The sequence below is a fragment of the Bufo gargarizans genome, chromosome 6 (assembly GCF_014858855.1).
Source record: "Bufo gargarizans isolate SCDJY-AF-19 chromosome 6, ASM1485885v1, whole genome shotgun sequence".
NCBI classification, from domain to species: Eukaryota; Metazoa; Chordata; class Amphibia; order Anura; family Bufonidae; genus Bufo; species Bufo gargarizans.
This window is the reverse complement of record NC_058085.1, coordinates 197938184-197965696: the sequence shown is the minus strand read 5'-3', so window position 1 is coordinate 197965696 and position 27513 is coordinate 197938184. Positions and strand designations below refer to the sequence as shown.

Sequence of the window (27513 nt, the reverse complement as noted above, 5' to 3'; positions counted from 1 at the left end):
TATGTGCCCCTTTGCCCACCTTGGCAGCAAAAAAGTGTGACACATCTGGTATCGCCGTACTCAGGAGAAGTTGGGGAATGTGTTTTGGGGTGTCATTTTACATATACCCATGCTGGGTGAGAGAAATATCTTGGCAAAAGACAACTTTTCCCATTTTTTTATACAAAGTTGGCATTTGACCAAGATATTTTTCTCACCCAGCATGGGTATATGTAAAATGACACCCCGAAACACATTCCCCAACTTCTCCTGAGTACGGCGATACCAGATGTGTGACACTTTTTTGCAGCCTAGATGCGCAAAGGGGCCCAAATTCCTTTTAGGAGGGCATTTTTAGACATTTGGATCCCAGACTTCTTCTCACGCTTTAGGGCCCCTAAAAAGCCAGGGCAGTATAAATACCCCACATGTGACCCCACTTTGGAAAGAAGACACCCCAAGGTATCCAATGAGGGGCCTGGCAAGTTCATAGAATTTTTTATTTTTTTTGCATAAGTTAGCGGAAATTGATTATTATTTTTTTTTCTCACAAAGTCTCACTTTCCGCTAACTTAGGACAAAAATTTAAATCTTTCATGGACTCAATATGCCCCTCAGCAAATACCTTGGGGTGTCTTCTTTCCAAAATGGGGTCAGTTGTGGGGTGTTTGTACTGCCCTGGCATTTGAGGGTCTCCGCAATCATTACATGTATGGCCAGCATTAGGAGTTTCTGCTATTCTCCTTATATTGAGCATACAGGTAATGAGATTTTTTTTTCCGTTCAGCCTCTGGGCTGAAAGAAAAAAATGAACGGCACAGATTTCTTCATTCGCATCGATCAATGTGGATGAAAAAATCTCTGCCCAAAAAAAAAAATGGAGGGGAAAGGCGTCTGCCAGGACATAGGAGCTCCGCCCTACATCCATACCCACTTAGCTCGTATGCCCTGGCAAACCAGATTTCTCCATTCACATCAATCGATGTGGATGAATAAATCATTGCCGGGATTTTTATTAATTTTTTTATATATATATATATATACAAAGTGCTTGCCAAAGCATAGGAACGCCGCCTCCTCCTCAGCTCGTATGCCTTGGCAAACGTATCTGTCACTGCAGAGGAGAAAATCCCGTCTTGCAGCGCCGCATACACCGACTTGCGTGTAATCTGACAGCAGCGCAATGCTTCTGTCAGAATGCACATCGGTGCTGCAGCTAGTCAATCGGTTGGTCCACCTGGAAGGTAAAAAAAGAAAAAAAAAAGAAAAAACCAGGCCGCAACGCAATAATTTTATTAACTTTGCAACAGAACATATAAACTTGAACTTTTTTAACTGAACATTAACGTGTTTGCTTACTGGTGTGTTTTTTTTTTATTTATTTTTTACCTTTATAGAACAAACCTCTCCTTCCCCATGGGTCAATGTGCAAAGCGCAAATCGCCCAAAGATGTGGCGAAGTGCGTTATGCACTTTGTCCCATGTGAAAGGAGACGTTTGCAGCAGCAGTGAGTGAATGGGCCCTAATAGCCCTGTGTGCCTGTCCTGGTGAGATGATCCCTATGCTAATAGTGTACCTGTGAGTGGTACTTCCGGAAACACTCTCCAAAGCATAGGGCAGGGTGGTCCGGACAGTCAGGACAGAAATAGCGGGTGTCACGCCTTATTCCACTCCTGCTACAGACACGACATCTTTTTCGGGGTGACTGTTGGGTTGAGGTACCAGGAACGACATTGGGGAAATGTCGCTCGTGTAGACGGCTAACTACACTGGTGGTTGGGGCCACGGAACCTCCTGGATACAGGAGGTTCTCGATGATCTCTTCCTGAAATTTGAGGAAGGATCCAGTTCTCCCAGCCTTACTGTAGAGAACAAAACTATTGTACAGAGCCAATTGAATTAAATATACAGACACCTTCTTATACCAGCGTCTGGTGCGTCGGGAAACTAAATACGGAGACAACATCTGGTCATTGAAGTCGACCCCTCCCATGTGGAGGTTATAGTCGTGGACTGAGAGGGGCTTTTCAATGACACGGGTTGCTCGCTCAATTTGTATTGTCGTGTCTGCGTGAATGGAGGAGAGCATGTAAACGTCACGCTTGTCTCTCCATTTCACCGCGAGCAGTTCTTCGTTACACAGTGCGGCCCTCTGCCCCCTTGCAAGACGGGTGGTAACGAGCCGTTGGGGGAAGCCCGCGCGACTAGTTCGCGCGGTACCACAGGCGCCAATCCGTTCTAGAAACAAATGCCTAAAGAGGGCCACACTTGTGTAAAAATTGTCCACATAAAGATGGTACCCCTTGCCGAATAAGGGTGACACCAAGTCCCAAACTGTCTTCCCACTGCTCCCCAGGTAGTCAGGGCAACCGACCGGCTCCAGGGTCTGATCTTTTCCCTCATAGACCCGAAATTTGTGGGTATAGCCTGTGGCCCTTTCACAGAGCTTATACAATTTGACCCCATACCGGGCGCGCTTGCTTGGGATGTATTGTTTGAAGCCAAGGCGCCCGGTAAAATGTATCAGGGACTCGTCTATGCAGATGTTTTGCTCTGGGGTATAAATATCTGCAAATTTCTGGTTGAAATGGTCTATGAGGGGCCGAATTTTGTGGAGCCGGTCAAAAGCAGGGTGGCCCCTGGGACGGGAGGCGGTGTTGTCACTAAAGTGCAGGAACCGCAGGATGGCCTCAAAACGTGCCCTGGACATGGCAGCAGAGAACATGGGCATGTGATGAATCGGGTTCGTGGACCAATATGACCGCAATTCATGCTTTTTTGTCAGGCCCATGTTGAGGAGGAGGCCCAGAAAAGTTTTAAGTTCGGAAACTTGGACTGGTTTCCACCGGAAAGGCTGGGCATAAAAGCTTCCCGGGTTAGCGGTGATAAATTGTGTGGCATACCTGTTTGTTTCGGCCACAACTATGTCTAAAAGCTCCGCAGTCAAGAACAGCTCAAAAAATCCCAGGGCCGAACCGATCTGAGCCGTCTCAACCCGAACTCCAGACTGGGCAGTGAAAGGGAAAACTACAGGTGCGGCTGAAGTTGGGGACTGCCAATCAGGGTTTGCCAGCACCTCTGGGATTCTAGGGGCTCTATGGGCACGTCTTTGCGGTGGCTGCGACGGGGTCACTACTGCACGTGCCACCGTACCAGCTTCAACTGCCCTTCTGGTGCTCGCTACTTCACCAGGTTGTACGGCAGTGCTGGTACTAGGTCCAGGGAGGGCTGGGCTGCTGGTGTATGCCTCACCACGTAATCCGACAGCACCAGCCCCACTCTGCTGCTCTTGAAGCGGATCCTGCGCAACTTGCGGTCTAGCGACACGGGGCCGGGTACGCCTGGTGGTATCAGGGACCTCAGCCTCCTCGTCCGAACTTTGGGTCAGAGAGCCACTGCTTTCTACAGGTTCGTATTCTGACCCGCTGGATTCATCAGATGAGGGTTCCCACTCCTCATCCGACTGGGTCAGAAGCCTGTAGGCCTCTTCAGAGGAATACCCCCTGTTAGACATGTGGGCAACTAAATTTAGGGGTATTCCCTGAGACTACCCAAGAAAAAAAAAGCAAGCCTGTCTTACAAAGGGGAGGCTAGCGAAGTACCGGAGGCCGCTGCGGTTGATAAAAAATATCAAAACTGATTTTTTTATCGCCGCAGTGCGTGTAAAGTGAATGTGCAGTGATCAAAAAAAAATTTTTTTTTTGTCACTGCGGTGGGGCGGGTGTGGGCGAACGCACGTGTGGGCGACCGATCAGGCCTGATCGGGCAAACACTGCGTTTTGGGTGGAGGGCGAACTAAAGTGACACTAATACAATTATAGATCTGACCGTGATCAGTTTTGATCACTTCCAGATACTATAAAAGTACAAATGCTGATTAGCGATACGCTAATCAGCGAATAACGGACTGCGGTGCGGTGGGCTGGGCGCTAACTGATCGCTAACTACCTAACCAAGGGACCTAAACTATACCTAAAACCTAACGGTCAATAACAGTGAAAAAAAAAAGTGACAGTTTGCACTGATCACTTTTTTCTTTTCACTTGTGATTGACAGGGGTGATCAAAGGGGTGATCAAAGGGTTAATTGGGGTTCAGGGGGGTGATCAGGGGCTATAGTGTAGTGTTTGGTGTACTCACTGTGAAGCCTGCTCCTCTGCTGGATCCAACCGACGAAAAGAACCAGCAGAGGAGCAGGCAGCCATATAACAGATCATATTTACTAATATGATCTGCTATCTGGCACTTTGATTGGATTTTTTAAAAATCAGCAACCTGCCAGCCACGATCATTGGCTGGCAGGTTGCTGACGAAATACTGCTGTGTGAAATGCCGGCGCGAACTGCGCATGCGCGCGCGCGCATATTCGCGTCATCTCGCGTCCCGCGAGATGACGCGTATATGCGTGACTGTGCGCAGCGCTGCCACCTCCGGAACGCACATGTGCGTTAGGCGGTCCGGAGGTGGTTAAAGAAGATTTAGCACCCTGCCTAAGCCATTTTATTATTATTTATTATTAAAGCGCCATTCATTCCATAGTGCTGTACATATAATAAGGGGTGCACATACATAATACAGACAATTGCACTAATCATAAACAAGATGAGTTACAAACTGGTACAGAAGGAGAGAGGGCCCTGCCCATGAGGGCTTACAATCTACATGGTATGGGAGAAGGACACAGTAGCGGATGTCTCTGCTCCATGTCTCTGCTGTCTGGAAGCGGATGTCATGTGGGTAATCTGCTGCGTGAAAGAGAGCCAAGACCCGTTCCAGACAGCAGAGACATGGAGCATTAAGATGATTAATGATGCTCCAAGCCTCTCTGTGATCTTTTTACTACAAAATCACGGTGAGATAAAGTTATCACTGTGATTTTGTAGTAAAAATGTCACAGAGAGGAAAAGAGCATTATCAATCATTTTAATGCTCCGTATCTCTGCTGTCCAGAACGGGGCTTGGCACTCTTTCACGCAGTGGATTCCACGCACAGGATCCGCTCGTGTGAAAGAACCCTTACACAGAGATCTATGCATTCATACAAATTTCCATACAGATAAGATATACAAATACTTTGTATATTACAAAGTTAGAGCTAGCTCTCTGTTTGTGTGTGCATATATACACTACTCACAAAAAGCTAGGGATATTTGGCTTGTGGGTAACATTTCAGGATGAACCTAAAATGCACTCTACAGGTGAACTTCTCTAAACTTTTGAATGCACATGTCGAACTATTCTTTGTTTCAGTGCATTTATCACAGCTTGCTGTTCTCTAACAAGGAGCTTAATGGATCAAACAGGTGTTTGATCCATGAATTGCCCAATACATTTCCAGGTTCAGTTAGAATTGGTATTTAAACAGTCCTCCTCATCATTCTGTTCACATTTTGACATCATGAGGCAACACCTAAGAATTGATCACCAATACCTCGCCACTGCGAGACTTCAAGCAGGATTTTCTCAGAAGTAAGTGGCCACTGGGCTTAGCGTGTCACAGAGTGTCATCAGCAGGTTGCAACAGAGATAGATAGAGACTGGAAGAGTTACAGAAAGACATAGAAGTAGATGTCCTTTGGCCACATCCCATACTGATCACTGCTTTATTGTGAACAATGCCCTGCAGAACCGAATGATGAAGGACACACTCCAGGCAAATTTAAGGGAGGTGAAAGGCACCCAAATGTTACAGTCGGACCATTCAAAACCGTTTACATCAGTGAGATCTGCATGCTAGATGACCTGCAAGGGTACCCGATCACAGACCTCATCGTATTGCATGGGCCAGGAAGCATCTACGCTGGATGAGGGACCAGTGGGCCTCAGTGCTGATCATTGATGAAAGTCGATGGCCGCCAACGATGTTGGAGACGCCAAGGAAAGCTCTATGCATCAGCCACTGTTGTCACCAGACAAACCTTTAGTAGTGGTGTTACAGTGTGGGCAGGTGTGTCTAGTCAATACAGGACTACCCTACACTTTGTGAATGGTACAGTGACAAGCCAATGCTACTTGAACAACATCTTTAAAGGGTTTCTACCACTTGCTGTGGACACATTTCATTTTTCAGACACTAGCGATCTGCTAGTGTCTGATGAACCATACAAGCCAAGTATTATATTCCTCCGTTCCGCCGTTTTCTTTAAAAAAGCACTTTTATATTTATGCAAATGAGCCTCTAGGTGCTATGTGGGCGTCTTTTCAGCACCTAGAGGCTCTGTCTACCTTCATAAACTGCCGCCCAGCTCCTCGCTCCAGCACGCCCATCTCCTAGTGAAATCGATCCTCCCCCTGCTTCTGGCGTCCGAAATCTCACGCCTGCGCCGTTCGTCTCTGCATTCGGCGCAGGCGCAGTCAATGTCTGAGCGCTCAAGGCCACATGACATATTATTGAGACTGACATTTTTTGTGGAGGTATAACAACCACTGTTGTTGGATTTTGTTTCAATAAATTGTTTGAGATAAGGAAATCAACATTGCACGCTTCTACTTAAATGCCCTACTCTCATGATATAATATTACTGAAGGAGGAACTTTTTACGTTTTCCATAAATTCCACCTGAAAGCCAAATATCCCTAACTTTCTGTGAGTAGCATTATATATATTGTGACACACTGAGAGGTTTTGTCTGGGAAAACAGATATTTTCCTCCCAGCATATGCTGCTAGGCTGTTTTATAGCCAGGTGAGGTCAAATACCGGACTTTAAATAAGCAGCTGGGCTCAGAAGCCGTGTCTCTGTATTGGGATCTGGGAGCCTTGTGTCTGGATAAGGGCTTGCTACCTGTTTTGGCATGAAAACAGGCTGGTGCTGTTATCAGCAAGGACTCTTTGAGGCAGAATTGCCGCATGGTGTGAATGACCACCAACACCGCAAGGTGACTTTTTGCTTGATTATGACTGCTTGTTTTGTCACTTGCTTAAGTGTGAATAAAACACTGAACGGTTTGAACCAAAGAACTTGCTGCTGACTCTGTACTGCGTCCACTAATACTGTCTACCAGAGCAAAACCCCACAATTGGAGGATGCGGGCATAAGCAGTGAGGCTGGGGTATGGGCCCCTTAGTATACTGGCCAAAAAAAGTCGGGGTGATGTGCATCCACGGAGACTTAAAAGTCTTCCCCACCGCGCTGGGAACTGGCAGACCTCAATGTCTCTGGGGATAATTTTGGTACCGCCCAACGTCGGGACCCAACCCTATCCCGCGCCTGGGAAAATGTGTTAATAGTAGATGGTGCACCCAACCCTATCCCGCGCCTGGGAAAATGTGTTAATAGTAGATGGTGCACCACAAAAACCTGAGGCAGAGTCAGTGTTTCCCAGTTTTGTGGTTCATCTGGATATGTTGTATCGGGTAAACCAACTACGGGGTGAACCTATTGAACAATTGGTGGTCCCCAAGGCATATTGCAAGCTTGTGTTAGATCTAGCTCACCAATACGTTCTCGGGGGTCACCTGGGGCTGCAGAAAACTCAGGACCCTATTCTACAGCGGTTTTATTGGCCCAGCATATTCAAAGAAGTGGAAGAGTTTGTAAGTCTTGCCCGACCTGCCACATTTCTGTAGTCCCCTAGTACCTCTCCCGATTATCGAAGTATCGTTTGACCAAATAGCTATAGATCTCATAGGCCCAGTACTGAAGTCCGCCAGAAGGCATTAACACATCTTAGTCATTCTAGACTACGCCACCCAGTACCCGGAGGTGGTACCACTGGACATACCTCGGACAAACTCATAGCTAAGGAATTAATGGAGATGTTTTCCCGAGTAGGACTACCTAAAGAGGTCCTGACCGACCAAGGGACCCCTTTTATGTCCAAGGTGATGAGGTACAACTCTGTAAGTTGCTGCACATAAAACAGCTACAAACGTCCGTTTACCATCCACAAATGGCCGGTCTGGTAGAAAGGTTTAACTAAACATTAAACAATATGTTGAAAAGGGTGGTAGCTAAAGATGGGAAGGACTGGGACCTCCTTCTGCCCTATCTCATGTTCGCAGTGCGAGAGGTACCCCAGGCGTCTACTAGGTTCTCGCCCTTCGAACTGCTATATGGCAGACACCCTCGCGGTCTCTTGGACGTGGCCAAAGAGGCATGGGAACAACAACCCACTCCACATAAAATTATCATTGAGTACATTACCCAGATGCAAGATCGGATAGAGACAGTGTTGCCTCTTGTTAGGGAGCATATGGAAGCAGCTCAGCCAGCCCAGAGTCAGGTGTATAATCGACATGCCGAACATGGACAGTAAGTTACTGGCTAGGTGGCAGGGGCCCTACGAGGTACTCGGGTGGAGAAAGCCAGAGCAGGTTTACCATGTGAATTTACTCAAACCGTGGAAAGATGGAGAAACCTGTAGAAAAGACAGCCCTTGGCTGGGTTTTCTAGGAAAAGAGGTGCCGGCCCCTCTGTCTGATGCAAGAGGCGGCTGCCACAGTAAAAATTGCTGACAACCTCTCCTCTAAACAGACTTAGGAGGCCAGGGAGTTCATTAGTCGGAACACAGATGTGTTCTCGGACCTCCCTGGATGTACTTCCATAATCCAGCATGACATTGTCACTGAGCCTCAGGCAAAAGTCTGATTAAAACCATACCGGGTACGACAGGCCGTAATGGAGGAGGTGCAGCTAATGTTGCAGCTAGACGTCATTGAGGAGTCAAAAAGTGAGTGGGCCAGTCCAATAGTATTGATACCCAAGCCGGACGGGACGTTGCGGTTTTGTAACCACTTTCGAAAACTCAATGAGGTTTCCAAATTTCATGCATATGCCATGCCCTGGGTGGATGAGCTCATTGAGAGGTTAGGACAAGCCCGGTATTTTACTATTTTGGATCTCATGAAAAGGGTACTGGCAGGTGCCCTTAACGGAGGCTGCCAAAGAGAAAACTGTCTTCATCACGCCTGAGGGGCTGTATCAATATATGGTCTTACCCTTTGGTCTGCATGGCACCCCCGCCACTTTTCAGCGACTAATGGACATCGTGCTTCGTCCACATCATCAGTACTTTTCAGCTTACCTGGACAATATTGTGATCCACAGTACCGACTGGGAAAGTCACTTACCCAAAGTGCAGGCTGTAGTGGACTCCCTTCAGAAAGCTGGCCTAACCGCTAAACCAAAAAAAATGTGCAATAGGGTTAGAAGAGACTAAGTACCCCAAGTGAACAAAATAGAGGCGATAAAGAATTGTCCCCGACCTGTCACCACTAGGCAAATAAAGTAATTCCTGGGAATGGTGGGCTATTACATGAAGTTTGTTCCCCACTTTGCTGCTCTAGCTGCGATTTCTTAAAGTAATGATGGCCACTCGTTTTTCTTTACTTAGCTGCTTTTTTCTTGCCATAATACAAATTCTAACAGTCTATTCAATAGGACTATCAGCTGTGTATCCACCTGACTTCTCCACAACGCAACTGATGGTCCCAACCCTATTTATAAGGCAAGAAATCCCACTTATTAAACCTGACCGGGCACACCTGTGAAGTGAAAACCATTTCAGGTGACTACCTCTTGAAGCTCATCAAGAGAATGCCAAGAGTGTGCAAAGCAGTAATCAAAGCAAAAGGTGGCTACTTTGAAGAACCTAGAATATGACATATTTTCAGTTGTTTCACACTTTTTTGTTATGTATATAATTCCACATGTGTTAATTCATAGTTTTGATGCCTTCAGTGTGAATCTACAATTTTCATAGTCATGAAAATAAAGAAAACTCTTTTAATGAGAAGGTGTGTCCAAACTTTTGGTCTGTACTGTATATATATATATATATATATATACATATATATATATATATATACACAGTGGATATAAAAAGTCTACACACACCTGTTAAAATGTCAGGTTTCTGTGAAGTAAAAAAATGAGACAAAGATAAATCATTTCAGAACTTGTCCGACCTTTAATGTGACCTATAAACTGTACAACTCAATTGAAATATTATAGGTAGAGAGAAAAAATATAAAAATAAAATAATATGGTTGCATAAGTGTGCACACCCTTAAACTAATACTTTGTTGAAGCACCTTTTGATTTTATTACAGCACTCAGTTTTTTGGGGGTATGAGTCTATCAGCATGGCACATTTTGACTTGGCAAGATTTGCCCACTCTTCTTTGCAAAAACACTCCAAATCTGTCAGATTGCGAGGGCGTCTCCTGTGCACAGCCCTCTTCAGATCACCCCACAGATTGTCAATCGGATTCAGGTCTGGGCCCTGGCTGGGCCATTCCAAAACTTTAATCTTCTTCTGGTGAAGCCATTCCTTTGTTGATTTGGAAGTTTGCTTTGGGTCGTTGTCATGCTGAAAGATGAATTTCCTCTTCATGTTCACCTTTCGAGCAGAAGCCTGAAGGTTTTGTGCCAATATTGACTGGTATTTGGAACTGTTCATAATTCCGTCTAGCTTAACTAAGGCCCCAGTTCCAGCTGAAGAAAACAGACCCAAAGCATGATGCTGCCACCACCATGCTTTACTGTGGGTATGGTGTTCTTTTGGTTATGTGCAGTGTTGTTTTTGTGCCAAACATATCTTTTGGAATTATGGCCAAAAAGTTAAATCTTGGTTTCATCAGACCATAACACTTTTGCAAAATGTGTTTTTGCAAAATGTAGCATGGCTTGGATGTTTTCTTCGCAATAAAAGGCTTTCGTCTTTCCACTCTACCCCATAGCCCAGACATATGAAGAATACAGGAGATTGTTGTCACATGTACCACACAGCCAGTACTTGCCAGATATTTCTGAAGCTCCTTTAATGTTGCTGTAGGCCTCTTGGTAGCCTCCCGGACCAGTTTTCTTCTCGTCTTTTCATCAATTTTGGAGGGACGTCCAGTTCTTGGTAATGTCACTGTTGTGCCATATTTTCTCCACTTGATGATGACTGTCTTCACTGTGTACCATGGTATATCTAATGCCTTGGATATTCTTTTGTACCCTTCTCCTAAATGATACCTTTTAACAATGAGATCCCTCTGATGCTTTGGAAGCTCTCTGTGGACCATGGCTTTTGCTGTGGGGTGTGACTAAGAAAATTTCAGGAAAGACCAACTAGAGCAGCTGAACTTTACTTGGGGTTAATCAGAGGCACATTAAATGATGGCAGGTGTATGCTGACTTCTATTTAGGCCGTGTTCAGTGGCCGAGAGCGGTCCGTGGTATGCCGGGCTGGATTCCTGTTCAGAGCAGGAGCGCACGGCGTCATTGGTTGCTATGACGCCTTGCGCTTCATGCCGCCGCTGCACTACAGTAATACACTCGTATAATGTATTACTGTAGTGCAGCGGCGACATGAAGCGCTCCTGCTCTGAACAGAAATCCAGCTCGGCATACCACGGAGCGCTCTCCGCCACGGAACACGGCCGTGTGCATTCGGCCTTAACATGATTTTGAATGTGATTGCTTAATTCTGAACACAGCTACATTCCCAGTTATAAGAGGATGTGCACACTTATGCAACCACATTATTTTTATTTTTTTATTTTTTTCTCCACCTAAAAGATTTCAGTTTGTTTTTCAATTGAGTTTAGGTTACATTAAATGTGGGAAAAGTTCTGAAATGATTTATCTTTGTCTCATTTTTTTACAGCACAGAAACCTGACATTTTATATATATATATTCATATTCAGCGGGTGAAATAAGTATTGAACATGTCACCAATTTTCTAAGTAAATATATTTCTAAAGGTGTTATTGACATGAAATTCTCACCAGATGTTGCTAACAACCCATCCAATCCATACAGACAGAAATCAAACCATAGATGTCCATAAATTAAGTTACACGTGAAGAAATAGAGGTGCAAAAAGCCATGGAAAGTCGTGACACCAGCTGAAATCTATCAGTAATTAAAAAGCAATCCTGCCGCTTAGTGAAAAATATAAGCTGGCTCAACTGATGGCCTATAAAAAGGTGTCTCATTACCAAGGTACCAGTAATGGGTGAACCTGGTCTGGTGGTTCCAAAGTAGCTAAACGGATTCAACCGGACGTAATTTAAAAAAAAGAAAACACTATAGAAGGCGCCACTCCCAAGAGTATGGAGGAGATAGGTGTGGTAAGTAGTACCCCCTTGTACCGGAGGATGGTGGTGATACAGAATGATCTCCCAAGGAGAGTTAGTAATTCTGAAAGTTAGAGTACTCACTTCACAACAAGGATTCTGATCAAAGTAGTTTATTGCAGTAGAAAATATAAATATCCCAACCCTACTTCTTCAGGGGTATTAAGAGAAGAATAAGACATACAAAATAACTAAATATACAATAAAAATATACAGAAAAAAATACATATATTCTGATTGGTAAAAAGTTAATATACAGAAGGAACAAGTGCAAGGACAACTAAAATATGGGTATCAAATACAGTGTAGATCAATTGAAAGTCAGACTGTTATGCATTAAACTTGTAAACAGTACCATATACTATTCACTACATAAATAAATGTTTCTCTCTTCACTACAAGATTTCTATAGGTTTATTTAGTTTCAACCGGATCCCTCAGTGCAGACCATCACTACAAGCAAGATTATATCAATTTTCACAATATAGATAGAATATACTGAAAAGTCCAAACTCTACCTTCAGGGATCTTTTAACACAGGTCTCCAGTACTTCAGGAGGAGATGTTCCTTTTGTGTGTGCTTCCCCTTTAATGGATACTTAAATAGGATTTCAAAAATGCACATGGGGGTGGTGTCGAAGGGGGGAGGTCAATGTTTCTCCAATGATGAGTTGACAAATAATCACAATAAACAAAAACAACCTCCCTCATGTAAAACAATAAAACTATATAGACTGGATGAGCTTATTTCCGACGGGGGTTCTGGCGTGGAACCATGATTAGAGGCCAGAGACCAGTGTGGAACGCAAAGCGACTTCCGGTACGCGGCCCGCAGTGTAACTTCCTATGCGTTCCACAGTGGAACGCACAGTGCCTTCCGGCGGGGATCACGGCGTCGTCATGTGTTCCACTGTGGAACGCACCGCAGACCCCGCCCAGAATCACATCGCTAGTGTCCAGGATACCCACCCCATGGGCTCAATCCCAGGACTGCAAGGAAGGATTCTAACATCAAATATCTATAGAGGAGAGGAATGTATATAAGTGTTTGTAACCTATCCATATAATACTCTAATGGGGGAAGAAGTGGGATGAACAGAATATTAAATAATAGATAATATATTCAATAAAAATGAAAATAAAAAGAATGGGGCTCAATGAACTAATAATAGATAGTATATTCAATAAAAAGAAAAAGAAAAAGAATGGGGCTCAATAAACTAGTGAAGTGTTAATGGGGTGTATTTATGAAATAACCAAATACCTTCTACATATACAGTTGCAAGAAAAAGTATGTGAACCCTTTAGAATGATATGGATTTCTGCACAAATTGGTCATAAAATGTGATCTGATCTTCATCTAAGTCACAACAATAGACAATCACAGTCTGCTTAAACTAATAACACACAAAGAATTAAATGTTACCATGTTTTTTTGAACACACCATGTAAACATTCACAGTGCAGGTGGAAAAAGTATGTGAACCCCTAGACTAATCCAATCTATCTCCAAGAGCTAATTGGAGTGAGGTGTCAGCCAACTGGAGTTCAATCAATGAGATGAGATTGGAGGTGTTGGTTACAGCTGCCCTGCCCTATAAAAACACACACCAGTTCTGGGTTTGCTTTTCAAAAGAAGCATTGCCTGATGTGAATGATGCCTCGCACAAAAGAGCTCTCAGAAGACCTACGATTAAGAATTGTTGACTTGCATAAAGCTGGAAAGGGTTATAAAAGTATCTCCAAAAGCCTTGCTGTTCATCAGTCCACGGTACGACAAATTGTCTATAAATGGAGAAAGTTCAGCACTGCTGCTACTCTCCCTAGGAGTGGCTGTCCTGTAAAGATGACTGCAAGAGCACAGCGCAGACTGCTCAATGAGGTGAAAAAGAATCCTAGAGTGTCAGCTAAAGACTTACAAAAGTCTCTAGCATATGCTAACATCCCTGTTAGCGAATCTACGATACGTAAAACATTAAACAAGAATGGATTTCATGGGAGGATACCACAGAGGAAGCTACTGCTGTCCAAAAAAAACATTGGTGCACGTTTACAGTTTGCACAAGAGCACCTGGATGTTCCACAGCAGTACTGGCAAAATATTTTGTTGAAAGATAAAACCAAAGTTTAGTTGTTTGGAAGAAACACCCAACACTATGTGTGGAGAAAAAGAGGCACCGCACACCAACATCAAAACCTCATCCCAACTGTGAAGTAAGGTGGTGGGGGCATCATGGTTTGGGGCTGCTTTTCTGCGTCAGGGCCTGGACGGACTGCTATCATCGAAGTAAAAATGAATTTCCAAGTTTATCAAGATATTTTTCAGGAGAACTTAAGGCCATCTGTCCACCAGCTGAAGCTCAACAGAAGATGGGTGTTGCCACAGGACAACAACCCAAAGCATAGAAGTAAATCAACAACAGAATGGCTTAAACAGAAGAAAATACGCCTTCTTGAGTGGCCCAGTCAGAGTCCTGACCTCAACCCGATTGAGATGCTGTGGCATGACCTCAAGAAAGCGATTCAAAACAGACATCCCAAGAATATTGCTGAACTGAAACAGTTCTGTAAAGAGGAATGGTCAAGAATTACTCCTGACCGTTGTGCACATCTGATCTGCAACTACAGGAAACGTTTGGTTGAAGTAATTGCTGCCAAAGGAGGTTCAACCAGTTATTAAATCCAAGGGTTCACATACTTTTTCCACCTGCACTGTGAATGTTTACATGGTGTGTTCAATAAAAACATGGTAACATTTAATTCTTTGTGTGTTATTAGTTTAAGCAGACTGTGATTGTCTATTGTTGTGACTTAGATGAAGATCAGATCACATTTTATGACCAATTTGTGCAGAAATCCATATTAATCCAAAGGGTTCACATACTTTTTCTTGCAACTGTATATAGAAATATAGAAAACATAAAGTATATATATCTAAAAATTCAGCATGATCCATAGAAAATCCAGCATAATCCATAAACAAATCGTATAAAAAATCTGTAACCCAAAGGCTCAATCCTGGGACTGCAAGGACGGATTATAACATCAAATATTTATAGAGGAAAGGAATGTATATATGTATATGTAACCTATCCATATAATACTCTAGAGGGGGGAAGAGGTAAAATATAATATATACTATATAATAATAAATAGTAAATAATATATTCAATAAAAACTAAAATAAAAAGAATGGGGCTCGATGAACTGGTGAAGTGTTAATGGGATGTATTTATGAAATAACCAAAAATCTTCTACATATATATAAAAAAAACTTCCATACACATATAGAAAATATAACATATATATCTAAAAATTCTGCATGATCCATATAAAAAATCCAGCGTAATCTATAAAATCAGTGACCCATATAAAATGTATATACAAGTACATTACCAAGGTGCCACACAAGAAACATCTCATGATGAGTAAAACCAGTGAGCTCTCTTAAGGCCCCTTTCACATGGGCGAGTATTCCGCACGGATGCGATGCGTGAGTTGAACGCATTGCACCCGCACTGAATACCGACCCATTCTTTTCTATGGGGCTGTTCACATGAGCGGTGATTTTCACGCATCACTTGTGCGTTGTGAGAAAATTGCAGCATGCTCCTCTTTGTGCGTTTTTCACGCAATGCAGGCCCCGTAGAAGTGAATGGGGTTGCGTGAAAATCGCAAGCATCCGCAAGCAAGTGCGGGTGCGGTGCGATTTTCACGCACGGTTGCTAGGAGACGATCGGGATGGAGACCCGATCATTCTTATTTTCCCTTATAACATGGCTATAAGGGAAAATAATAGCATTCTGAATACAGAATGCATAGTAAAATAGCGCTGGAGTAATAATAATAATTTAACTCACCTTAATCCACTTGCTCGCGCAGCCTGGCGTCTCCTTCTGTCTTGATCTTAGCTCTGTGTAGCAACAAGGACCTTTGGTAACGTCACAGTCATCACATGATCTTTTACCATGGTGATGGATCATGTGATGACTGGAGTGACATCACCACAGGTCCTGTTGCTACACAAAGCTAAGATGAAGACAGAAGGAGATGCCGGCTACGCGAGCAAGTGGACTAAGGTGAGTTAAATAATTATTTTATTTATTTTTAACCCCTCCAGCGCTATTGTACTATGCATTCTGTTATAACACCGATCCCAAGCCCGAACTTCTGTGAAGAAGTTCGTGTTTGGGTACCAAACACGCGCAATTTTTCTCACGCGAGTGCAAAACGCATTACAATGTTTTGCACTCGCGTGGAAAAATCGCGGGTGTTCCCGCAATGCACCCGTACATTTTCCCGCAACGCCCGTGTGAAAGAGGCCTAAGAACTTCACAACCTTGTTTTTGCAAAACATACTGATGGCATTGGTTACAGAAAATTTTCTAAATTACTGAAGGTTCCAGTGAGCACTGTTGGGCCATAATCCAAAAGTGGAAAGAACATAATTTCACCATAAATTGGCCACGACCAGATGCTCCCCGCAAGATTTGAGACACGAGTGAAAAGAATTATCAGAAGAGTTGTCCAAGAGCCAAGGACCACCTGTGGAGAGCTACAGAAAGACCTGGAATCAGCAGGTACAATTGTTTCAAGGAAAACAATAAGTAATGCACTCAACCTCCATGGCCTGTATGCATGCTCACCACGCAAGACTCCATTGCTGAACAAAAAGCATGTTCAAGCGCGTTTAAAGATGGCTCAACAACATTTAGACAAGCCATGAAATACTAGTAGAATATATTATGGTCAGATGAGACCAAGACGGAACACTTTAGTTGCCATAATACACAGCATGTTTGAAGGTTAAAAGGCACTGCATATCACCCAAAAAATACAATACCAACAGTGAAGTTTGGAGGTGCGAACATCATGGTGCGAGGCTGTTCTTCAGCATCCAGCACTGGCAAACTTCATATAATTGAAGGAAAGATGAATGGACAAATGTACCCAGACATTCTTGATAAAAAATCTACCAGGATGATGAAGATGATCCCAAACATACAGCCAAGGAGACTCTCAATTGGTTTCAGAGAAAGAAAATAAAGCTGCTAGAATGGCCCAGACAATCACCTGATCTGAATCCAATAGAAAATCTATGGAAGGAACTAAAGCTCAGAGTTCATAGAAGGAGCCCAGAATTTGAAGAGCGTTTGTGTGGAAGAATGTGCCAAAACCACACCTGCAATGCATGCGACTAGCTTCTCCATACAGGAGGCGTCTTGAAGCTGTCATCACCGACAAAAGCTTTTGTACGAAGTATTAAATAAATCTCAGTAAGCATGTTCAATAATTTTTCTCTGTGTCATTTCTCATTATTACACATAACTTAATTTATAGACATTTATGTTTTTATTTCTTTGCCGATGTGGATTGGATGGGTTGTTACCAATATCTGGTGAGAATTTCATGTCACTAGCACCTTTAGAAATACCGTATTTTTCGACCCATAAGACGCATTTTTCCCCCCAAAGTCTGCGTCTTATGGGGTGAATACTACCGGAGGATCAGGAAGCACTGAAGGATCTGTACTCACTGATTTCTGGTCCTCCGCTGTCGGCTGTGAAGGGCTGTGCACAGCGTGAGTCGCTCTGTGACACTGTGCGCGCCAGTTCACAGAGCACAGCCGACAGCTGGATGAAGAGGCTCGCGATGGTGAGGAGAGGTGGCGTCCAGGTGCAGGAAAGGTAAGTGATTGTTTTTATTTTTTCATTTGAAGCAATATGGGGCTGATAAAGAAGCAATGGGGGGGGGACTTATAAAGAGGCAGTGGGGGCAGATAAAGAGGCAGTGGGGGCAGATAAAAAGAGGCAATGAGGGCTCATATGAGACTAAGGCTAGTCAAAAGAGGCATGGGGGTCTGATCTGAGGTCTGAATGGGGTCTTATTTATATTGGGGCTCATATCTGAGGTCTGATTGGGGGATCATTCCCTGTTGGGTGTGAGCTGAGGTCTGATCTGAGGTCTTATTGGGGCCTTATTAACATTGGGGGTCTGATTGGGGCTGTGATCTGAGGTCTGATTAACGTTGGGGGACTGATTGCTGATCTGACTTGAGGTGTAATGAAAAAAAATTTCTTTCTTATTGTCCCCCTCTAAAACCTAGCTGCGTCTTATGGGCCGATGCGTCTTATAGGGCGAAAAATACTGTATATTTACTTTGAAAATTGGTGACGTGTTCAATACTTATTTCACCTACTGTAAATAAATATATACTGCAGATTTCCTACTAGAATCTCTTTAATGGTGTATTTCTATAAGTCTTTATGCACACCACTGTACCTACTTTGCGGTCCGCAAAGATCAGCAAAATACGGATACCAGACGTGTGCATTCCACAATTTCCGCGGGCCCCATTGTAACAGTGCATATTCTTGTCTGCAAAACCGAGAATAGGACATTCTGCTTTTTTGGGGGATGAATATGCAGACATATATACTGTGTCCTGTGTGCTGCCCGAATTTTTTGCAGTCCTATTAAAATGAATGGGTCCGCATCCAATATGCAAAAACTGCAGGCCAGGTTGCAGGGAAAAAATACGGTTGTGTCCATGAGGCCTTAGATGAAGTTATCCTGTATCCACAGAACAGAAGACAGGAAAATGTGGATCAGTGGAATCTACAGATTTCGATACCCCCTGGCGCAAATACACGACCTCAGTAGATTGGAGGCAACTCTTTTTATTTAGATATAGGATGACAATGCATTTTAGAGTTGCAACACTGCTTTTTTCAAGTCTGTGTAGCAATATCTGTGCCTCCTGGTGCAGATGGCGCACCAGGACACAGGATAACTATGAGAGAGGCAGTGTTCATGCTTCACCTGCTGCTCCAATAATTATGGGAGTACAGATTCCCCTTTTGGTGAACAGGTGGTCCCAGCGGTCAGAGCCCACCAAGATTGGTGGGCTCTGACCGCTGGGACCACCTGTTCACCAAAAGGGGAACCTGTACCCCCATAATTATTGGAGCAGCAGGTGAAGCATGAACACTGCCTCTCTCATAGTTAGGCCTCATGCACACGACCGTTTTTTTTTTAAGGTCCGCAAAAACGGGGTCCGTAGGTCCGTGATCCGTGACCGTTTTTTCGTCCGTGGGTCTTCCTTGTTTTTTGGAGGATCCACGGACATGAAAAATGAAAAAAAAAAATCTAAGTCAAGTTTGCCATTGAAATGATAGGAAAAAACGGACCCATTGACTTGAATGGGTCCGTGAACCGTTGGCCGTGAAAAAAATAGGACAGGTCATATTTTTTTCACGGCCAGGAAACACTGATCACGGATGCGGCTGCCAAACGGTGCATTTTCCGATTTTTCCACGGACCTATTGAAAGTCAATGGGTCCTTGAAAAAAAACGGAAAACGGCACAACGGCCACGGATGCACACAACGGTCGTGTGCATGAGGCCTTATCCTGTGTCCTGGTGCGCCATCTGCACCAGGAGGCACAGATATTGCACCAGGAGGCACAGCTATACCTATCCTGTGGATAGGGGATAATGTCATCTAACCGGATTAACCCTTTAACCGATTCTTTAGCCACTGCCATTTGTTAAGGTTACCTTCAAAACTCTGGCATGACTGTTCCAGCAGACATGCAGCGATTTGTGTCCTTCTGGTTCTCCGCTTGTCTGTTGGAATACGTACGGATCTCTGCCGGACCCCATTATACAAGGGGATGCTGAGAAGTTCCTGGCTTTGCCCCCTTCCTGTTGAAATTGAAAAATGAATTTGGTACCATATAACAGCTTGATATCTTGTTATGTAACTGCAAATATCAGATGTCCGGTAGAACCTGAGATGGCAGAGGCACAAGGAAGTTTCACGTCTGTGGAGTTACGGGCCGTCATGAAGATTTTGCTTCTCCAGGGAAAGTCTACAAATGACATTCACACTGAGATGTCAGAAACACTAGGGGAGAAGTATCCTTCCTACGACTGCTAGGGCTCATTCACACAGCCGTTGGTTAGCCGTGGTCTCATTGCGGCCCGCAAACAGCGGGTCTGCAACATGCGGACACGAGCCTTGTGCTCACCATATCATGGATCCGGACCCATTCATTTGAATTGGTCCACAATCTGGAAGGTGTGGTGCGGAACGGAGGCACAGAACCCCACAGAAGCAGTACGGAGTGCTTCGGTGGGGTTTCCCTTTGTGCCTCCGCACCGCAAAAAAATAGAACATCACGGACCCGCTCAAATTAAATAGGTCTGGATCCGTCGCGGCTGCAGCGGCCATGTGAATGAGCCCTTATTTCATTTTTTGAGAGGGGTGACCAAAAAAAAAAAACTGTGAATCATTCACCACACAGGAATTTTTTTAAATATTGTCACACGGCCGGTTAAAAAGTGGACTTGCAACAGTTTTTTCAACTAAAATGGTCGCAAGTCCCTTAATAAATGACCCCCATTACATGTTAATTGAAGGAAGGCCCCTAGCCTATATTGCCTCCTGAAAGATTAATACTTACCGGCTCCCTTCCAGTGTAGTCCTGCACGCTAGTTCCTCAGCTTGTTTTTCTCTGGCTGGGGCATAGACATGGCTATGTATGGCCAATGGCAGGCTTCAGCAGTGACATTTGTGACTGACAGCTATCTGAATGCAGTCATAGAGGGCAGGCTGTCAATCACTGATAGGACCACCTCATTGACCTCAGAATAAGGATACATTCAAACGACCGTGGTGTTTTGCGGTCCGCAAATCACAGATACCAGCCTGTATGCGTTCTTCAATTTGTGAACTGCACATGGCCGCCACTATGAAAATGCCTATTCTTGGACAGCACACCGAGAGCTCTCCGCATTTTTTGCAGCTCCATTGAAATGAATGGGTCCGCACCCGTTCCGCAATACAGTCGTGTGAATGAGCCCTAAACAGGATTTTACAAGAACCAGTTAGGCTGGGTTCACACGGGCGTGACGGATTGGCTCAGGATGCGTTCAGAGTGCGTTCAGTTAAACTCGCACCATTTTGCAAGCAAGTTCAGTCAGTTTTGTCTGCAATTGCGTTTAGTTGTTCAGGTTTTTCCGCGCGGGTGCAATGCGTTTTGATGCGTTTTTCACGTGCGTGATAAAAAACTGAAGGTTTGCAAACAACATCTCTTAGCAACCATCACTGAAAAACGCATCGCACCCGCACTTGCTTGCGGATGCAATGCATTTTTCACGCAGCCCCATTCACTTCTATGGGGCCTGTCCTGCGTTACAAACGCAGAATATAGAGCATGCTGCGATTTTCACGCAACGCAGAACTGATGCGTGAAAAACAACGCTCATGTACACAGACCCATTGAAATGAATGGTGCCGGATTCAGTGCGGGTGCAATACGGTCACCTACCGCATTGCACCCGCGCGGAAATCTCGCCCGTGTGAACTCAGCCTTAGGCCCCTTTCACACGGGCGAGTTTTCCATGCGGGTGCAATGCGTGACGTGCACGCATTGCACCCGCACTGAATCCGGCACCATTCATTTCAACCCAGGTCCCATAGAAGTGAATGGGGCTGCATGAAAATCGCATTGAATCCGCAAGCAAGTGCGGATGCAATGCGATTTTCACAGATGGTTGCTAAGAAGATGATGAGATGAGCTCGGGGAAACCATTAAAGTCCATTTACTGTATTATTTCCCATTATAACATGGTTATAATGGGAAATAATAGCATTATTTAATACAAAATGCTAAGTAACATGTCTATTAACGGTTAAAAAATATAAAAAATTACTTACCTCATCCAATTGATTGCGCAGCTGTTATCGTCCTCTTTTAGGACCTGCAATGACGTCATTGTGCTTATCACGTGGTGACGTCAGCGCAGGTCCTGCTGAATGAAGATAGAAGACAATAACGGCTGCGCGATCAAGTGGATGAGGGGAGTAATTTTTTGTATTTTTTAACCCTTAATGGACATTTTACTTAGCATGCTGTATTAAAGAATGCTATTATTTTCCATTATAATGGAAAATAATAAAATCTACAGAACCCCGTGAACACATTCTGTTTTTTATCACGCGCGTGCAAAACGCATTAAAACCCTTTGCACTCGCGTGGAAAAAACTGAACGCAGTCGCATTGCGTCTGCGGGCGGGTTTCCGGCAACGCATCCGGAAAAAATGCGTGACGTGTGCAAGGGGTCTTACAGGTTTTATTGAATCTCAGCATGCTGCCTGCAGCTCACACTGCAGGTTCAGTTTCCCCCTTCAGGATGCCCTATTTATGTCTATTACAAAAACAAAGCCGAAATCCACTGCTGAATAGTAGCCGAGGCATGCGTCGTTCCTTCAGTCTACTAGGCGCATCCAAGCACAACATGTACAGGTATCCGGAGTGCGCATATGCAGCCCCCGGGCAGACATTGTTCCTGACGTCACCGCGCCCCGCCCCCTGCTGCTGCTCTGTAACTCGCCTTTGTTATTTCGAGCTCGCAGGCTGACACAAAGCAGGCTGCAAAATGTGGGCTGGAACCGGCAGGACGAAACCGGGGTCCGGCTGAAGCCTCATCTGCTTGACGCGTGCAGATCACATAGTAAATAAGGAGCTCTGTGCGATAGCGCAGTCTGCCCCTTCTTCCTGCAAATCCTGTTCCCTTTCCCCGCAGTCCTGTCACACTCAGCTCTGCTGTCTCTGTATTGTGCTGGGACTGGTGCACACACATATTTCTGCCTGGTGCTGTGCTTACTGCAGGATAACCAATGGCTGGGCTTTCTATGTAGGATCACCCTCATTATTTATTGCATGTTTGTTTGTAATTGCTTCCCCTAATTGCCTCATCTGACAGGCCCCCTTCGGAGGCAGCAGACATTGAGCTCCACTCCTCTGGCAAATTCTCATCAAATATTGATTTCTGCGAGATGCGTTCTACCTCCGTTCTCCTCCCATTAGGAGGAAATGGGGAGCAGCTTGCAAATCCCAGGACCGCTAAGACAGGCGAGAAGTAAGGTGTCGTGACGTCGGATTAGAGTATAGAAATGAGGGTTGTAGTACATGTCTACTGATGCGGTCCTAGGAGACATGAGGGGGAGATTCATCAAACCGCTGTAAAGAAAAACTGGCTTAGTTGCCCATAGCAAGCAGATTATATCTTTCATTTCCCAAAGAAGTTGTGAGAAATGAAAGGCAGATTCTGATTGGTTGCTATAAATCTACCCCAAGGTCTCTTTCACACATGCTATGGACTGTTTTCACATTTGCGTTATTGTTTTACGCTATTGGCAGGGGATCTCAATACTGCGAAAAAGCTTTTTCGTTTAGTTCTCACACATTCTGAATGGAAAGAGATCCGTTCAGGATGCATCAAGATGTCTTCCGTTCCATCAGCTTTCTGTTTTGTGACCAGACATAAAACTACTGCAAGCTGCAGTTTTGTGTTCAGTCATAAAAACGGATTTGTTACTAAAAACAATGTAAGGGCTTTACGTGTGCTGCCTGTACACGTGCTGTGGACCACAAATTGCGGTCCGCAATGCATGGGCACCGACTGTGGGGCAGCCACATGTGGATCGCAGACCCATTCACTTGAATGCGTCCGTGGTCCGTCCTTTCGCAAAAAGATAGAGCAAGTCGTATCTTTTTGTGGTGCTGAAGCACGGAACGGAACCCCACGGAAGCACTCCATAGTTCTGTTCTGTGCTTCCATTCTGCACCGCATCTCCGGATTTGCGGACCCATTCAAGTGAATGGGTCTGCATCCATGATGCGGAATGCACACGGCCGGTGCCCCCTGTATTGCGGACCCGCTGTATGCGGACTGCAATATGGCAACGGCCGTGTGAATGAGCCCTAAGTCAATGGTGACGGATCCATTTAAAAAAACGATCCGTCACCCATTGACTTTCAATGTATTTAGTGATGGATCTGTTTTATTTATATATTTTTTTTATTTCACACAACCGCATCCTAACGGAATAGATGCATCCTGATGCGTGTGAAACAGGCCTTAGCTGCGTTTTAGGGTACCTGAACATGTGTGCAGATTTCAAAACAGAAAATTTGCCTGGTTTTTGTGTAGATTTCTGTGTGTTTCTGCTTCAGATGCGCACTAAAAAACACAAGTTACTTTCAGCTTTTGGTGCAGATTTGATGCGGTTCTGCCGCAGATCTCACCTTTCCATGGAAAAGGGTTAAATCTGCACCAAAAATCACACAAACAATTGGCATGCTGCGGATTTCTAAATCCGTAGCCCTGGCACAGCCCCCGTCCCTCCAGTCTCAGTTTCCCCCAATGCGCTCCCATAAGATCTGTCTAATTTATGACGAGGCATGTGTATCATCATAAATTAGGCGCATCTGTAGCAAAAACTACGCCAGCCCCTGATTGGCATAGTTTTTAGCTAACATTTGCTCCTGTTTCCAAGCACAGATGTAAGTAAATTTGCTGGGCCTGGAGTGCCAGCCTCGGCGCGCCCCTATCATGCCCAACTGATGTACAAAACTGGCTGTGCGCCAAAATATTGTTGCACAACTGGACATAACGCTAGGTCTACACGACGACATATGTCGCACGACAGATAGGGCACAACTACACTGCAACATTTGTCGCGCGACAATTTTTATAATGATAGTCTATGGTGTTGCACTGCAACATGCGACATGCTGTGACGCGACAGTCCCAGAAAAATCCACCTCGAATGGATTTTTTGTGACTGTCGCAGTATGTCTTATGTTGCAGTGTGACACCATAGCCTATCATTCTAAAAATTGTCCCTCAACATTGGTGCGACAAAATGTCGTTGTGTAGACCTAGCCTAAAAGTAGACTTGCGACACTTTTAACTTCTAAAAGTGTTGCAAGTCCCTTAGTAAATTTGCCACAATGTGTACATGAGACCACTTTGCAGTATTGTATTACGTTGCATGTAAATCCCTAAGGCCACCTGCACACGTTGCGGAATACATTCGGTTTTAACAAGCGGATTCCCATGCGGAAAAACTGCAGCCTAGTACAGTACCAGCAAAGTGTATGATTACACAAATTTCAGGTACACTTTACAGATTTTTTTCTGTGCAGAAATTGACCTGCTGTGCAGTTTTAGCTGCGGATTTAGCCCTTTTCCAAGGAAGCGTGAGATTTGCATCAAAACTGCACACAAATCCATACCAAAGATCACAGTTAGGCCTCTTTCACACGAACGTGTGTCCCCTGTGGCCGTGCTGCGAACCGCAAATTGGGGTCTGCAATGCAAGGGCACAGACCGTGGGCCAGCCGCATGTGGATCGCAACCCCATTCACTTGAATGGGTTCCATGATCCCTCCGTTCCGCAAAAATATAGAACAAGTTCTATCTTTTTGCGGAATGGAAGAACTGAGCCGTTCCGCACCGCATCTCCAGATTTGTGGAGCCATTCAAGGGAATGGGTCTGCATCCCTAATGCACATGGCCGGTGCCCTGTGTATTGTGGACCCGCCGTATGCGGTCCGCAATATGGCTACGGGGGACACATGGTCGTGTGAAAGAGGCCTTAGAAATTGCACATTTTCGCACAGACATGGTGCAGAAACGCACATTAATCTGCACAAATTTCTTATGTGCATTCACCTGCATTTTTGTGCTGGTGGCCTAAGAGAGGCTTCACATGGTGCATATTTGTGTGGAGAAAATCTGCAACAAACCTACCCTAAAACTGAACAAAAAAGTCACATAAATCTGCACCATTTATCGCGGTTTTTCAGCAGTTTTTATGTTTTTTTTTTTTTTGCAAATTCTTGTGGGGAACAATCCAGTTGAAATCTATGGGGAAGCCAATGTACATTAGGTGGGAAATTGCAGGAACAATGGGCATGCTGCACATTTTAAAATCTGCCCAAAAGGTCTATTTCCGCACCCAGGGAAGTGTACATGAGATTTGTCAAATCTCCTTCACTTTGCTGGTAATGTATTGCGCTGCAGTTCTATGTGCAGTAAATCCGCAGGAAATCCACACCAAAACTGCACAAAAAAACACATAAATCCGCACTATTTACAGAGTTTTTTAGCCTGCATACGGTGCGGATTATGTGCATTTTTTCTGCACAGATTTCGTGCAGAAAATGCAACATAAGGCTAGAATCACTTGAAAGTTGTGTTTTGCGGATCCGCAAAACAGATACCGGACCAAATGCGTTCCGCAATTTGCGGACCGCACATGCCGCGGCTATCATAGAAAATGCCTATTCTTGTCTGCAACTGCGGACAAGAATAGGACATGTTCTATTTTCTTTGCGGGGCTGCGGCACGGAGCAACGGATGCGGACAGCACACGGTGCGTTGTCCTCATCTTTTGCAGCCCCATAGAATTGAATGGATGCGGACTCATTCATACTGTCGTGTGAATGTAGCCTAATGAAGTACCTGCAAAGTGAATGAGATTAGACAAATCTCATGCACACAATTAGCTTTTTTTTCTTAGGTGCGGAAATTGTGTGGATTTTAAAATCCACACCATGTTGATTGTTCGTATGACTATGCTGGCGGTCTACACTTCTCAGTAGCAGCGCCTGTGCAGAGCTTCTGCCCTTGCCCTGCTAATTGGAGCAGTGGCACTGGCAGGAAATTGGCGGGGCCGAACTAAATATCCAGCCCTGTGAATCTAGCTACAGGTGGGCACTTCTTCACCTGCAGGGACGGCCTTCTACAGGTGAACAAGCCCTGCTGATGAGACAAAGTGATGTTAGAATCAAGTTGCTCGTCTCTCTCAGATCCACTGCACACAGCCTGCTGTCCAGTTCAATACTGGAAAGTGTCCATATAATAGGTAATCAGCATATTAAAATTTGTGGGTCACCCCTTGTGCTTATGGACATAGATGCATGGACCAAAGTAGCTAGTTGAATGCTTTACTAGTTAACGCACATAGCGTCATCACCAGGTGAGCTTTCTGGATACAATACTGGTTTTGAGAGGAGTGCCGGAAAAAAATGAAAACAAAAACACCTCTGTGTATACACCTCTGCTCTCTGTGAGTGTTAGGATTGCAGCAGTGCAAAGAGGCCTTTGGCACCTGCATGAGATTTCGCATGGTTAGGCACTGACGTCAGGAAGCCAAAGGGAAGTCTGTGAAAGCGAGGTGGGCGGGAAAACAGGGGAATGACAAATGACTCGCGTCACCCAGCGCAACACCCCAATGACTCCATGAGCTAACTGTTGGTGTCACGTACATTTTCACAGTTGATATTCGACATAAAAGCACTACCTTAGAGCATAAACATTTTATGAAAGAGAATGAACCGTAGGAACATGTAAATAGCTCTATAGATCAATTCTTATGACTGCTTTAGGGTGCATTCACACGACTGTAGGTTTTTTACGGTCTGCAAAAATACGAATGATGTCCGTGTTGCATCCGTTTTTTCTTGTTTGTTTTTTTGCGACCCATTTTAACAAAGCCTATTCTTGTCTGCAAAATGGATAAGAATAGGACATGTTCTACCTTTTTTGGGGGGATGTGGAACAGACATATAAATCCGGACAGTAGAAGCAAAAAATGCATATCA

General features: G+C 44.5%; 1 long non-coding RNA gene across 1 annotated transcript in view; it reads right to left on the bottom strand.

Moving 5' to 3' along the window:
- LOC122942459 overlaps window positions 1-27513 on the bottom strand; it is a 103974-nt gene that overhangs the window by 18062 nt on the left and 58399 nt on the right. Inside the window, exons 2-3 of the long non-coding RNA XR_006390557.1 lie at window positions 19610-19756; window positions 9052-9099 (exon numbers count right to left, since the gene is read on the bottom strand). This is a non-coding gene — a long non-coding RNA (uncharacterized LOC122942459). The remainder of the gene's footprint in view (window positions 1-9051; window positions 9100-19609; window positions 19757-27513) is intronic.